This window comes from Octopus sinensis, linkage group LG1 (assembly GCF_006345805.1).
Source record: "Octopus sinensis linkage group LG1, ASM634580v1, whole genome shotgun sequence".
Lineage (NCBI taxonomy): Eukaryota > Metazoa > Mollusca > Cephalopoda > Octopoda > Octopodidae > Octopus > Octopus sinensis.
Window position 1 is genome coordinate 40,613,189 of NC_042997.1, and position 16,056 is coordinate 40,629,244.

Sequence of the window (16,056 nt, forward strand, 5' to 3'; positions counted from 1 at the left end):
GACGTCACATATGCGAGCCCTTTGTAGACACCGCACACTCACATGTGTGATATATTTCTGCTCTTGCAATATCACAAAGTCCACCTTGTGGTTAATTTGTTTTCAAATTTCATCATACTCACTCGGGAGCAAAGATCAAGCTAGGTCGAACAAGTATTATATCTAGGAATAGTTATACATTTATTCAAAACACTGGTACATCTTGCGACAACTACTACCATACACTCAAAAACAATGGTTAAGTCAGGTTGAAGTCGTATTATGTACAGAAGTCATGTATAGAAATAGCACAAAGTTCATATGTTTATGCTTAAGCCATAGTAGGTAGATTTGTCACAAAAGAACACTTTGTGACAACATCCAAGGTACACCAGTGCGATATATTATGTATGGTTGTACGTATATTTTCTTTAAGATGGCGCTAAAATAAAGCTGAGCATTGCTTCTTTAGTGCTAATGCGTCTTCGCGTGTATACGGTACAACTATATAAGCATGTCTCTTTCTATATATAGATCACTATAAAATAAACAATTGTGAACAAGAGAGAGCTTTCACTGGACTTGTTTCTCATTGTATTCTTTTATGAAGCATGCGTCATTCATGCATCATAAGAAATAATGCAGGTATTCTGTTTGAGAAAAGATTTTTTGTTATAACAAATACGTATGGCATTAATTCGACAAAGAATCGAAATAACTGCGCGGACTTGGCACGAAACGGGTTTAACACAACTCATCCTATGCCATACATACATATATACACATACATATATACACATACATATATACACACATATATATATACACATACTTACATACAATACATACATACATACACACACACATACATACATACATACATACATACATACATACATACATACATACATACATACATAGTTAGGAGCACTCCGCCGGTTACGACGACGAGGATCCCAGCTGATACGATCAACGGAACAGCTTGCTCGTGAAATTAACGTGTAAGTGGCTGAGAATTCCACAGACACGTGTACCCTAAACGTAGTTCGCAAGGAGATTCAGCGTGACACAGAGTGTGACAAGGCTGGCCCTTTTGAAATACAGGTACTACTCATTTTTGCCAGCTGAGTAGACTGGAGCAACGTGAAATAAAGTGTCTTGCTCAAGGACACAACGTGTCGCCGGGAATCGAAATCACAACCTAGCGATCATGAGTCGAATGCCCTAACCACTAAGCCCCACGCCCTCACACATACATACATGCATACATACATACATACATACATAAGCAGAAGAACGAAAATGTGTAAGAGTGTTGTTATTTAGATTCCAATAACGGAGATTTCTTTCTTAGAAGTAAACAACCCCTTTTCATTGTAACTATGGAAATATTTCCCCAAAAAAATTTAAATGACAAAACACGTATACGTACACACACACACACACACACACACACACACACACACACACACAATGTGTGTGTGTGTAAGCAAGTGTGTTGGTCTGAGGTCCTGTGCTGAAACAAACGATTGCAGTGTGAAAGGCACAAGTTGGCCTTTCAGAAACACACGAAGACTTCGAGCAACAAAGTTTTCACACCATTATACAAATAAATATTTAAGTGAAGTTAAGTTAACGGTCATTGTGGGTTTCTGAATGGCTAACTTGTATCTTAAACACTGCAATCAATATCTCTGTCTCTGTCTCCGTCAGTCTCTTTCTCTCTCTCTCTCTCTCTCTCTCTCTCTCTCTCTCTCTCTCTCTCTCTCTCTCCTCTCTCTCTCGTCACTCTTTTCCTCTTTATGTGTGTGTGTGTGTTTGTGTGTGTGTCGCAAATGATAGAGACGGTAAATGGTATGTACAAGAAACTTTATTGCTTACAACCATCGTTTCGTCCCATTCTGCATCGGGTGCAATGCTATGTTTCCCTCGGTGAGGGTAAAGAAGTGTCTCGTCATGTGAATTTATGGATGGATGTATGTATGTATGTATATGGATACGCATATATATATATATATATATATATATATATATATATATATATATTGGCCTGCTCGCTTAGCCAGCGGGGGCGGGCGTCATTCGAAGGCTAAAAACAATGTGAACGTATTGTGACCAGCGATGTGTAGCAACATCTGATGGTCTGGTCGGTCACGTCACGTCACACACACAACACACCAACACACACACAACATATATATTATTATATATATATATATATATATATATATATATATATATATATATATATATATATGTATATACATCTGTGTGGATAAGTATATATATTACGATGTATGAGTATCGATACGTATGTATATATATATATATATCTATATATATATATAGTGTGTGAATACATTTATATGTTAGGTATATATACACATATATTCCTATCCAAATACATACACACACACACACACACACACACACACATATATATATAATATATATATATATATATATATATATATATATATATATAAAGGGGTTGACAAAATAATGGGAACACCTATCATCATAGCATCATAATTTTCAGATATCTAGAAAACCGTCAAAAGCTTGTTTATTTTTATGCTTTTTCATTTATTATTATTATTCCTGCTTAATATGTTTTGCTAAAATTGCTGTTTCTTTGAAGATATCATCAGTAAACGATAATTAAAATTCATTAAAATGACAGATCTATCGGACTTTCAAAGTGGTCAAATTTGTTGTGCTCCTATGGCAGACGCTAGCATAACGAAAGCAACCGAAATGTTTGGTGTATCAAGAAGTACGGCCTCGAAAGTAATGACAGCCTTTGAGAAAGAGGGAAAAATCCTCCCCGCCGAAACAAAATTCCGGAAGAAAACCAAAACTTTCAGATAGGGACCGTAGGACTCTTGCACGAATTATTAGAAAGGATAACAAAAGTACAGCTTCCAAAATGACTGCAGATCTTAATGACCACCTCGAGAACCCAGTTTCCACAACAACTGTTGGCCGGGAGCTGCGCAAAGCCGGATTTCACGGGAGGACGCAATCAGAAAACTTCTACTTTCAAAAACAAACCTTGCAAAGCGTTTAGAATGGAGTAAAAACCTACAGTAAAAAAATCTAGAGCAATGGGAAAATGTTATTTTCTCGGACGAGTCATCCTTTACCTTATATCCGACCACCGATCGAATATACATGTGGAGACAGCCAAAGAAGCATTTGACTCAGACTGCCTTCTTCCAACTGTTAAATATGGAGGAGGATCTGTGATGATCTGGGGGGGGGGGCTATATCTTGGAAATCTTCCGGTTTAGTGGTTTACTTTCATAGCAGAATTAATATTCAAGACTATTTAAGCATTTTATCTCATCAAATTCATCCTTTAGTTGCGAAACAGTTTCCGGAGGGAAACGCAATCTTTCACACAGCTAAATTTGTTACTAATGGTACGAGGAACATTCTAGAGAAGTTGAACATCCTATCTGGCCACCACAGTCCTCAGATATCAATATTATTGAACATTTATGGTGCATTTTAGAAAAACAAGTAAGGAGCCAATATCCTCCACCATCACCCCTACAAGAACTGGAGACTGTTTTAGGCGAAGAGAATGGACAAAAATTCCTTTGGAAACAATTCAAACTTTGTATGAGTCCATACTTCGAAGAATTCAAGCTGTAATTACTTCCAAAGGCAGTCCCAACCATATTAAAATAAATTTTTTTGAAATTTTAAGGTGTTTCCATTATTTTGTCCAAAGCCTACATGTGACCTCGTGTGTACCGTTGGCGATTTTTTTTCCTGTCTTCCCTTCTCTGGATCTTTCCTTCTCCTATGTTTCCGACGAAGAGCTCCGCTCGAAACGTTAAACCCTCCTTCTTTCCTTCTTTCCTGAGCGTCCAATAAAACTTTATTTGTTCCACGTCCTCGCGTTATTGTGTTTTTTTTGTGTTTTCTTGTTTGGATTAACTATATATATATATATATATATATATATATATATACATACAAACATATATACATATATATACACATATATATATGTGTGTGTGTGTATTATATATGTCCATACGCAGACACACACATACATACGCATACACAACACACTAGCAATATAACAGAGTATGTCCAGTCTCCTCTGTAATTATCTCTTAATTACCTCGTTAATTAAAAAATCATTATGCCAGTTGGATGCTTCAATGCGTCACACTGATGACTGATTTCATTCCAAGCTGGGAACCCTCAGTGTAGTAAAGAATCGAATATTGGATGTTCGAATTTATAGATGAACCGGAGTCCGGCTGGATTTGTTAAAAACGTGTGTGATATTGGCTTGACACGTTTCTTGCAGCGTTTCTTTTTTTAACATAGGTTTTTAAGTATTAAAATAGGTGGTTTCGCCGATAGTGATATTTTTGTCTTAAAGATATGCATGAATATTGATTTCTTGTTTTTCTTCTTCTGTTTTTTGTCTTTACCCTTTTTATTTTTAGCTGGGTCAGTTTTTGTGGTGAGTATCTAAGAATGGTAATTTTCCAATGAATCGCAATAAAAAGGAAAACTGTTATCGAGGATGCAATGAAAAGCATAGCGGAATCGGAATACAAACGCGGTCCAGTATATATATATATATATTATATATCATACAAACATATATATATATATACATATGTAATAATATACAACATATACATATTTAATATATATATATATATATATATATTGATTGATTTTGATTTTTCCAGTTTCAGCCAATGAGCTGTGGCCATGCTGGGGCACCGCCATTTGGCTTGCTACACGATTCCACCTCACGGATGCTTTTTAGCAAACGCCATCTGAGCATGACTGAGTTCGATGCAGCTGCCCTCATCTGCACTCCTGCCGTGAAGTTGGTTCACCGGGACACCTGACAGGAAGAGATCCAGTCCTACTTTAAAGACATCCGCATCTACACCATGCAGGTCCCTCAGGTTCTTCGGGAGGATATTGAAGAGCCGTGGGCCTCTGAAGCCAGGCTATCACAATATCTTGTCCTACATCTTGATGGCAAATTTGGAGTCCTTGGTACTACGCAGTGGCGTCCGGTTCTGCATTTGTGTGACTCTCGATGCCAAAGTCTGGGACAAGACCTTCCAGGATCTTCCAGATATATATTATGGCATATCTTTCTCGCCTACGCTCCAGGGAATAGAGCTTTAATCTCTTGAGTCTTTCCCAGTAGCTCATATGCTGCACAGAGGCTATCTTCTTCGTGTAGCTTCATTGGATCGCCTCAAGTTCTGTGATCAATATATATACAGTATATATATATATATGTATGTATGTATATATAGTAAATCCAAACATGAAAACACAAAGAGAAAACACAACAACGCGAGGACGTGGAGCAAGTATAGTGTTATTGGACGCTCAGGAAAGAAGGAAAGAAAGAGAGTTTAACATTTCGAGCGGAGCTCTTCGTCAGAAACACAGGAAAAGGAAAGATCCAAGAAGGGAAGACGGAGGAAAAAAATCGCCAACATATATATTATATTATATATATATATATATATATATATATATATATAAACAGATATATACGTATATACATACATACATGCATAAATATTCTGAACCGGTTATATTGGCGCGTGTGTGTGCTTATGTATGCTTGTCTTTGTTGTTGTACCTCATGACTATCACTAAATCAGAAAGCAAAATATATTATTGTATATATATGCATTCATATATATGTATGTATGTATGTGTGTATGTGTGTGCGTGTGTCTGTCTGTGTTTATGTGTGTGTCTGTGAATGTCTACATATATATATATATATACATATGTATGTGTGTATGTACGTACGTACGTATGTATGCATGTATGTAAGTATGTATGTCTGTGTTAGAGACAGAAAATGCATCGATTTCTATAAACTTTACGGATGCCAATGAATTCTGAAGTAAATCCTGGGAAATATGCATCCCTACGGTTCTTGATATCAGGTAACCAGAAACTGTGAACGAGAACTTTTTCGGCAGACTCATCTCACAGGATGAAGAATAGGGCCATCACTAAGGTCCAGTCGAAGCAATGGAATCATGATAGCTCACCATTTCCAAAGAAAGCTCGTGTCCAGCCCTCAACAGGCAAGGTAATGCTCACAGTCTTTTGGGACTAGCGCAGAGTAGTGATGATGGATTTTCTGGCAAAGGGCACCACGGTTAACGGGGCCAGTATATGCCCCTCAGCTACAGAAATTGCTGGACTCCATCAAAGCAGAGAGGTGTGGCATGCTGAATAAAGGAGTCCGCCTCCTCCAAGACGACGCCCCAGTTCACAATGTGCATGTTGCTCAGGTGAAATCACACTCCTGCGGCTATGAAATCCTTCCGTGTCCCTCTTACTCTCCTGACCTCGCACCATCTTACTTCCAATTCTTTCCATGCATGAAGTCTTTTTTGAAGGGGAAACACTTTTCGGATGAACTTATTTCCGAGGTAAAGTCTTGGCTCCAGACGCAATCTGCCGACGTCTTCACAGCTATATGAAGCGATGAGAGAAGTGTGTTACCATTGGTGGTGGGTATCTAGAGAAGGACTAATCACTATGCCAAGTTTCGTTTATCCCAGTCCTTGGGAAGTGGGCCAGGGAAATCTTTAATGGACATCCCTCGTATATACATATGTGTATGTATGTATGTATGTATGTATGTATGTATGTATGTATGTACGTATGTATGTATGTATGCATGTATGTATGTATGTATGTATGTATGTATGTATGTATGTATGTATGTATGTATGTGTGTGTGTTTATGTATGTATGCATGTGTGTGTGTGTATGTATGTATGTATATATGTGTGTGTGTGAGTATATATATATATATATAAATATATATACACTAGATTATATCTGACAAGTGAGAAACCTACTCAGTGCGCAGAATTAGCGATCGCATGACCAACTAAATTTCAACAAAAGTGCACACGCGCGCGCACAGATATATATATATGATAGGCTTCCGTACAGTCTTCGGAAACCAATTTCCGCTCACAACCCGAAAATATAGATGAATACTGTCGAAAAACGGTACTGAGTTCAGAAATATATGGTTGAAAATCAAACACTTCTCTACATAACCTGCCCGGTGGCAATTCTTACATACATACATTCATACATACATACATACATACATACAGACAGACATAGACAGACAGACAGACAGACAGACATACATACATACATGCATGCATACATACATACATACATACATACATACAGACATACATACATACATACATATACATACATATACATTCATATATACATGTATGTGTGGGGGCAGTTTGTATGCAATCGTCTTTAGTTAGAATTAAAAGGTTAATAAGATTGGTAACTTGCTAATTTTATCAAGTATATTTTTTTCTTTCATTTCTTCTACTTGCTTCAGTCATTTGACTGCGGCCATGCTAGAGCACCGCATTTAGTCGAACAAATCGACCCCAGGACGCATTCTTTGTAAGCCTAGTACTTATTTTATCGGTCTCTTTTGCCGAACTGCTAGTTTACGGGAACGTTAACATGCCAACATCGGTCGTCAAGCGATGGTGGGAGAACAAACACACACACACACACACACACACACAACACACACACACAATACACACACACACACATATATATATATATATATATGATAACGTCTTTCAATTACCGTCTATCAACTCTATATTTACCATTTTAATTATTAATTTCTCTATTAACTTCTGAAAGCTATATGATGACAGATTTATATAAATCAACAGTCATGGAGTAAAAAAAATTAAATTGCATCCAATTTTTCATTATCAATGGAATGTCCTAGTTTCAAAATAAATTTTAGTGGAACGTATAAGATAGCCAAATACGGTGAATACACGAAATTTTTCTGTCAAATTGTTCAATCCTGAGAGGAGTAATTTTTTGCAGTATGGAGATGTTCATTATTATTTTGATTCACCAAAGAACACCCTTCTTCGGTGTTCTTTGGAAAATGAAAATAAAGTACACCTCACTCGAAATTTTCAGAGTACATTTTATTCGTGACTGTTTGGTTAGTTGTCAGAAATTCGAACTGAATAACACTACCAAACACTCATATAATCCTTATTAGAGTTAAGACTTGCTTTTTCCCCTACCCTAATGGAAACCACTGTTTTTTATATTTTACACTTTTGCAAAGTGTTAAGCATGGAAAACTCCAAAAACGGAGATTATATTTTGTTAAGCATGGAAAACTCCAAAAACGGAGATTATATTTTGTTAAGCATGGAAAACTCCAAAAACGGAGATTATATTTTGTTAAGCATGGAAAACTCCAAAAACGGAGATTATATTTTGTTAAGCATGGAAAACTCCCAAAACGGAGATTATATTTTGTTAAGCATGGAAAACTCCAAAAACGGAGATTATATTTTGTTAAGCATGGAAAACTCCAAAAACGGAGATTATATTTTGTTAAGCATGGAAATCTCCAAAAGCGGAGGATATATTTTGAGTGAAAAGCAATGCAGCTATCGATACATTTCCCCCAATCTTAATCGATTAGTTCACGAGGAATCCATTTACCAAAATTAGAGACCATTCTGATTTTTCTAAAATTGCCATGGACAGGAGTTGACAGACGCCAAACTTCAACAGTTGTGTTGCCATTGCTCTTGTGTACTGCAATCATCAATTCATCACGAAAGAAAACATTTCTTTACAAAACATTTTTGAAGCTGAAATCCAATTCACGAAATTTTTGGTATCTTTGGCACTTTCGCATATTCAAAATACTCTCACCACACAGTTTCTATATATTTTTTCACAGCAACATTAACACAATTTCCCTTTTTGAAATAATGAAATAGGTCTTGTAAGTCGTTTGGTATATTCCATAGCCGTGATAGGTTGCTCATATAATTACTAATTCAAGCCATCTGGTACTATGTCTATCATTAAAACTATGTATTTTCTGCAAACAGGTGCTAATGTAATGTTGAAAGCTTTGGCTTATATGAAGTGATACAAAACTGAAAAATATAATTTAGGATATTATAATACTAAAATGCGTGTAAGCACACGTACGCGCACACACACATATCTCTTGTGATATCTGTGGCAGAATGAGTTTAGAAAATAATGCATACCACGTCATGCGTTTTATAGTTTAGAGAGTAGAAAAGGAAATAGTGGGGTCAGGGTGATATGTGTAGAAAACTTAGCAAGATGCCTCAATTTAAGTACCACCCAATTCAACGGATATATATATATATATATATATATAATATATATATATATATATATATATATATATATATATATAAATATGAAAACTAATTTCTGTGTGTCAGTGCGTCACACTTTGACCCCGCGCTCTCTCACTATTCAATAACACTTCCTCATGCGGGGTGAGAGTCATAGTAGGCATAGCGACGGTGAGGGCGGTGGCGAAGACAGATAGAGAGAGAAAGAAAGAAAAGGGAGGGAGAGAAAGAGAGAGAGAGACAAAGAAATTTAGGGAGAGTAGATGATGTTTTATTAATATTAGTAGTGCTGATGGTGGCAATTGAAATAATAATAATAATAATAATAAAAGAGAGAGAATAGGTATGTGAGAAAAAAAGGGAGATGATATACAACTATCCTGGACAGAAATTCCGGTGGCCAGCATACTGAACCAACTGCTGAACACGATCGTTTTTGTTTTACTCTTTTGCTTTCTTTAATACATACATACACATATATGTATTTGTGTGTGTGTGCGTGTGTATGTGTGTACACATACACAAACACACACACAAACACACACTCACACACTTATATACATAAAATACACTTTAATGAAATACAGTTTTCCCACAATTAAACATATCTAATATAACAATTGTGAATGTCAGTTTGTCAATGTATCAAACTTTTCCAACTTTATCCCAAGAGGTCGTAGCTCAACATATCATACCGTTGTGGAATCAGGCTGACTCCGTGAGTAAATTTAAAACATTCCGGGTTCGAATCCAGAACTGCAATCCTGAAATTTCGGATTCCTATGTTTTCCTTACTGCAATTATTTTCGGCGATTTCTTTTAACCATGAATATGTTCATCATTGGGATATGGCTCTGGAGAAGCCATTGCAACAAATTCTCCAAAACAAGTCAGAGATCTATTTGTAGATCTCTCCATTCCGGGTCAGTTACTTAAAAGCTACATACTAGCTTAAAAACTGCCCTTGCCCGGCTTTTAAGCTAGTATATATATATATATATATATATACAGAGTAGATGAAACCATAGCGACTGAAGAAGGGGTTCGTTCTTTGTGTTAATTGCCCTGTACTCCATTTTTTTGTTGTTTTAAAAAAAATGTCAGTTCCTTTGGTTTGTGTCTATGTTTTCGTTTCTCTTTGTGTTCGACGACCCTTTGGTGTCCTGTACTCATATATGCGTGTATATGTACATGTAGAGGTAGGTACGCACATATATGTTTATATATATGCATATGTTTTATTTCATTATTAATATAATATATACATACATACATACATAATACATACATACATACATCCATTATATAATATAATATATATATATATATATTATATAAAAGGGCTTAGTAAAATAAAATACTTTGCCGCATACTGAACTCATTAGAAATAGCAGCTAAAAAACTTTTTTAAGGCTATTTTAATACTTAAAGAAAATCTCTCTCATATATAGTGTTTGCATAATTTAACTCAAAAAGTTTGGGGGTAATGACATCGAAAAATCAAATGCTAAGGTTATTCGAGAACGTACGTTTCAAGATTAGTCAAAACAAAGATTAGTCTATCATCGGCTCGGAAATTCCAAGGAATTCCGAGCCGATGATAGAAATGTTGTTTTGACTAATCTTGAAACGTACGTTCTCGAATAACCTTAGCATTTGATTTTTCGATGTCATTATCCCCAAACTTTTGTGAGTTAAATTATGCAAACACTATATATGAGAGAGATTTTCTTTAAGTATTAGAAATAGCCTTAAAAAAGTTTTTTAGCTGCTATTTCTAATGAGTTCAGTATGCGGCAAAGTAATTTATTTTATTTTACTAAGCCTTTTATATAATGTAATAATTGAATTCGCCTTGAATGGTCCCTTTGCATACTGAACACTTGGTGAAATGATTAATAATTAATTAATTTTGCCCTCAATTGTTGAAATATATATATATATATATATATATATATATTATAGGAATGTAAAATTATAGGAAAGTAAAAATAAAAGATGTAAATAAATAAATTATATGTGTGTGTGTGTATCTGCAGGGAAATTTTGCAGCTAAAATTTGCCCTGTTTACAATTATGCCATATGTTACATATTTATTATATTATACCTTGATACCGTGTGGACTCCCCATTGACAGGCAGCTAGTATTTATGATTTATAGTGTTAAACACTTTCGGAATGCAAATTAAGAACTCTTTCGTAGAGTAACTGCTGCATTTGTTGAGTATATAAACAGTTTGGCTGCTTATTTCTCTGGAGACTGTCAGAATGATTTAGACGCCTCTGATGTGAACCCAATAGTGTTCGAAAATCGATTGAGGTTGTTCATTTTTCAGTCTGCGGAGCAGTAGCTAAAATTTTCCCCGTTCATTTTCCCTGTGACTGAAAAACGTAGAAGTATAAAGTGGAAAACAATAGTTAAGGAAATGTAAATTGAAAATAGATTTACTATTGGGAGCAAAGATCTAACGCTTCGGGTACTGCACATTCATTAATAGATTAATAGATGCAAGAGTAAGAAAAAATACAATGTCGAATTGAAGACGTCTGTTTATATGAAGGTATTAATACATTAAGGCGGCGAGCTGGCAGAAACGTTAGCACGCCGGGCGAAATGCTTTGTGGTATTTCGTCCGCCGCTGCATTCTGAGTTCAAATTCTGCCGAGGTCGACTTTGCCTTTCATCCTTTCGGGGTCGATTAAATAAGTACCAGTTACGCACTGGGGTCGATATAATCGACTTAATCCGTTTGTCTGTCCTTGTTTGTCCTCTCTGTGTTTAGCCCCTTGTGGGTAGTAAAGAAATAGGTATTAATACATGTGTGTATACAGATGTGTGCATATATATGTGTGTGCTTGTGTGTCTGTGATATTCTTGAGCAAACAATCGAAAAGACCGCTCTTCACATAAGAACTCAATATATAATTCTGTAATAACATGGAGTCAATCGGCTTGATGCAAGTTTCTAATCTCACACACATATATAAACACATATAATGTATATCCTAGCACTTCTATCTATCTATCTATCTATCTATCTATCTATCTATCTATCTATCTATCTATCTATCTATCTATCTATCTATCTATCTATCTATCTATCTATCTATCTATCTGTGTAGGTGTGGGTGTGGGTGTGTATGCATTAGTGAGTTCGATTCCAGGACCGAGCTGTGTGTTGTGTTCTTGAGCAAGACACTTTATTTCACGTTGCTCCAGTTCACTCAGCTGTAGAAATGAGCCGCGACGTCACAGGTACAAAGCTGTATCGACCTTTGCCTTTCCTTTGGATAACATCGGTGGCGTGGAGAGGGGAGGCCGGTATGCATGGGCGACTGCTGGTCTTCCATAAACAACCTTGCCCAGATTTTACCCTTGGAGGGTAACTTTCTAAGTACAATCCCATGGTCATTCATAACGAAGTGTAGGGCGGTCTAATATGTATGTATGTATATGTATATATATATATATATATATATATATATATATTATATATATATAATGCATGCATGTATATATACAGACACTCATACACATGGTTGATCTATGCAGGGAGAGAAAGAGAGTAACAATGAGGGATACACGTTTATGCATATATCTATTTAAGTGCCATGTGTGTGTGTGTGTGTGTGTATATGTGTGTGTGTGTATGTGTGTGTGTGTGTGTGTGCTTGTGTGTAAGTGAGTGTAAGATTCCCACTTGCTAATTGCTGTCATACAAAATATCCAAAGAACTCGATGTTGATCACAGTATTTCATAAATTAATTATTAAACATAACCATTCGTGTGATAATGTTGAAAACCTATAGAATTTACTTCATCAGTAGTTCAAAGAATTCAGTTCCATGTTATTAGGACACCCGATATATATATATCTGTTATATTCCTGTGAAATGATAATTTATATGATATTATCTGATACCTAAATGAATTGTCGTCTATAGCGAAGAGATCTAAAGCCATTACCTCAGTCCACCTGAGCAAATATACCTATTATGTGTGGACAGCACTCAAGATTGTAATTAGAAGCGGTACTATATAATTAATCTATGTTTGGGGAATTATGCCAGTAGCTATGAGGGGCACCCCGGTGTACTCTCCATGTATGATTCTGAAATATCTGGGATCACTCGCATTTTCATTCATGTTCATGCTATATAATCATCCCATCTGTAATTATTAAGCATTGTATGCTAAATGTCATAATAATTATATATCTTGTGAACACAGAAACCAATGTATATATCAAAACAAATTTTCTCTAGTAATGATATTCCTAACATAAATAATGCTTGCTTTTTTTATTATATTTTCGCTAAGTTGAAACATATAAGCTGGTGTGTAAACTTCAAGAGAAAAATAAATGTTCGGTAATGGCTTCTACTTTTCAACAATGAACTTAATATGTTGTTTACATGCAATTCTCATCTTATTCTTGAAATATAATTTGTTTTCCAAATCTACAAGTTCGATATTGCTGATATAACTACTTTCTTCTGTGTTTTCTACTCAATCACATCACAAGTGAATGTTTGCTTCACTTAACGAAATATCAAAAATATTTCTTTCTTAAAAATAAAGAAAATGGAAGACAATTTGTAAAAAATAATATTGAGAAATTGAGTTTTAACCACATGAAAGCCTTATAAATACAATACTAAAGACTCCGCCGGTTACGACGACGAGGGTCCCAGCTGATACGATCAACGGAACAGCTTGCTCGTGAAATTAACGTGCAAATGGCTGAGCATTCCACAGACACGTGTACCCTTAACGTAGTTCTCGGGATAATCAGCGTGACACAGAGATGACAAGCTGACCCTTTGAAATACAAGTACAATCATTTTTGCCAGCTGAGTGGACTGGAGCACGTGAAATAAAGTGTCTTGCTCAAGGACACAACGCGTCGCCGGGAATCGAACTCACAACCTTACGATCATGAGCCGAATGCCCTAACCACTAAGCCACGCGCCCTCACAAATACAATACTAGTAAACAAAACTTATAGCCTTTTAAGGGAAGTAAACAGCTGGACAGTGGGATCATTTGTTATCCGTTTAAAGGGGAAAAAATTTGACAAGTCAGTCAGTCGCCCGCTGACACTCGTTGACGCTACATCGAAGAGGCCAGGGAACAGAAGAAAGAAGGCATGCACCCAACACCAGAGCTGAAGACACCCCCTTTCGGGGGTGCCCCGTCACGTCAAAACGGTAGAGGAGTAGGGGCCGAAACCGGACGTGGTTCCTCCTGAAGATATCTTGAGCTAACTGGATCCCATAAAGGAGCTGTTGTGGTAGCAGACCACGAAACACGGTTGTAATTCCTCCTTCACCGTTTCTTTCACTCTTACTTCAATCCGATGGCAATAGTGGTATTGCCATATTTGTAAGAATATTTAATGAACTAGTGCAATATAAAGCAATAGCTCATCCTTGTGCATAGCTACAACTGCACAGGAGAAAAATCCTTGGAGAAGCAGCACATTAGTATTTGCAGTACTAAAATAATGCATAGTTTCATGCTGGTGCAGTTGACTGCATAGAATTATGTTCACATTAGCACAACTGTAATGATAGCAGCTAACTGTTACAATTACATCACTTGCATGGCATAGAAATAAATTAATCTCCCTATAGATGTTAAGTGGTCACTTGGAGTCATAAAGCCATCATCCATATACAACTTCATTGACATGGGTTCGCTTTAGACTAAATATGATTAGTTTGTGATTATGAAAATCCCATTAATGCAACATACAGATAATTGTAACAACACAATATTGGCATAATAAATATAAAACAATGTAAATCATATACAAATACCATAATAAGAATATAAACCATCAATTTATTAATATCTGAATGAAGAAATTATCTCAATAGAGCGACAATAAAAATTCTGCCTGTTTATCAATCTATCTATCTATCTCAATCTATCTATCTATCTATCTATCTATCTATCTATCTATCTATCTATCTATCTATCTATATATCTATCTATCTGTCTGTCTGTCTGTCTGTTTGTCTGTCTATCTATCTATTTATCTACCTGTCTATCTATCTATATATCTATCTGTCTGTCTGACTGTTTGTCTGTCTGTCTGTCTGTCTGTCTATCTATCTATCTATCTGTCTGTTTGTCTGTCTGTCTGTCTGTTTGTCTGTCTATCTATCTATCTATCTATCTTCTATCTATCTATCTATCTATCTATCTATCTATCTATGCGTTGCTCTCAAGCAACTCTGCCGTCCTGGGTCGACCTTAAGTGACTTCAACACAACCAAAGCATTCTATAGGGGTTTAGTGGAGGGGAGGTACGACGACGAGCTCGGGGCGAACCTGGACGTCGACGAGGAGTACCTGACCCGCCTGTTCAGGACGACTTTCGGGCCAGGGCCCATGGACAACTTCCAGAGATCCCTGGCCTGGCAGTGCTACCGAGAAGCGCTACTCGTTCAGGATAAGCTCTACAGACACGGCTCGAGAAACACGGGGCCGACCTGCCCGAGATGCGGTCAGAGCGACGAAACCGTTCTGCACGCACTCGTTCAGTGTCCAACAATTTCCGACCTGTGGGCTTATGTCGAACAACTGCTGTCACGTGTGGGACGAGTCGGTTTATCAGCTGAGTCTATCGTCAATATTGTCACGCCTCCTTCCTTCAAACGGGAAGGAAGAGCTATTTTCATCATCCTTGTGGCTATGGCGAAAGAATGTATCTGGTGGACGCGTCTGAAAGGATTGGAGACAAACACTTTCCTCTCTGGTCAATCTCTCATCAACTTCTTCAAGTACCACTTGAAAAGGAAAGTGAGAGTAAGAGGCA

The 16,056-nt window shown here is 36.6% G+C and overlaps 1 protein-coding gene across 3 annotated transcripts in view; it reads left to right on the top strand.

Moving 5' to 3' along the window:
• The window catches only part of LOC115212385 (protein-glutamine gamma-glutamyltransferase K), a 427,663-nt gene that overhangs the window by 299,833 nt on the left and 111,774 nt on the right, over window positions 1-16,056 (top strand). The gene's annotated exons all lie outside the window — the stretch shown is intronic.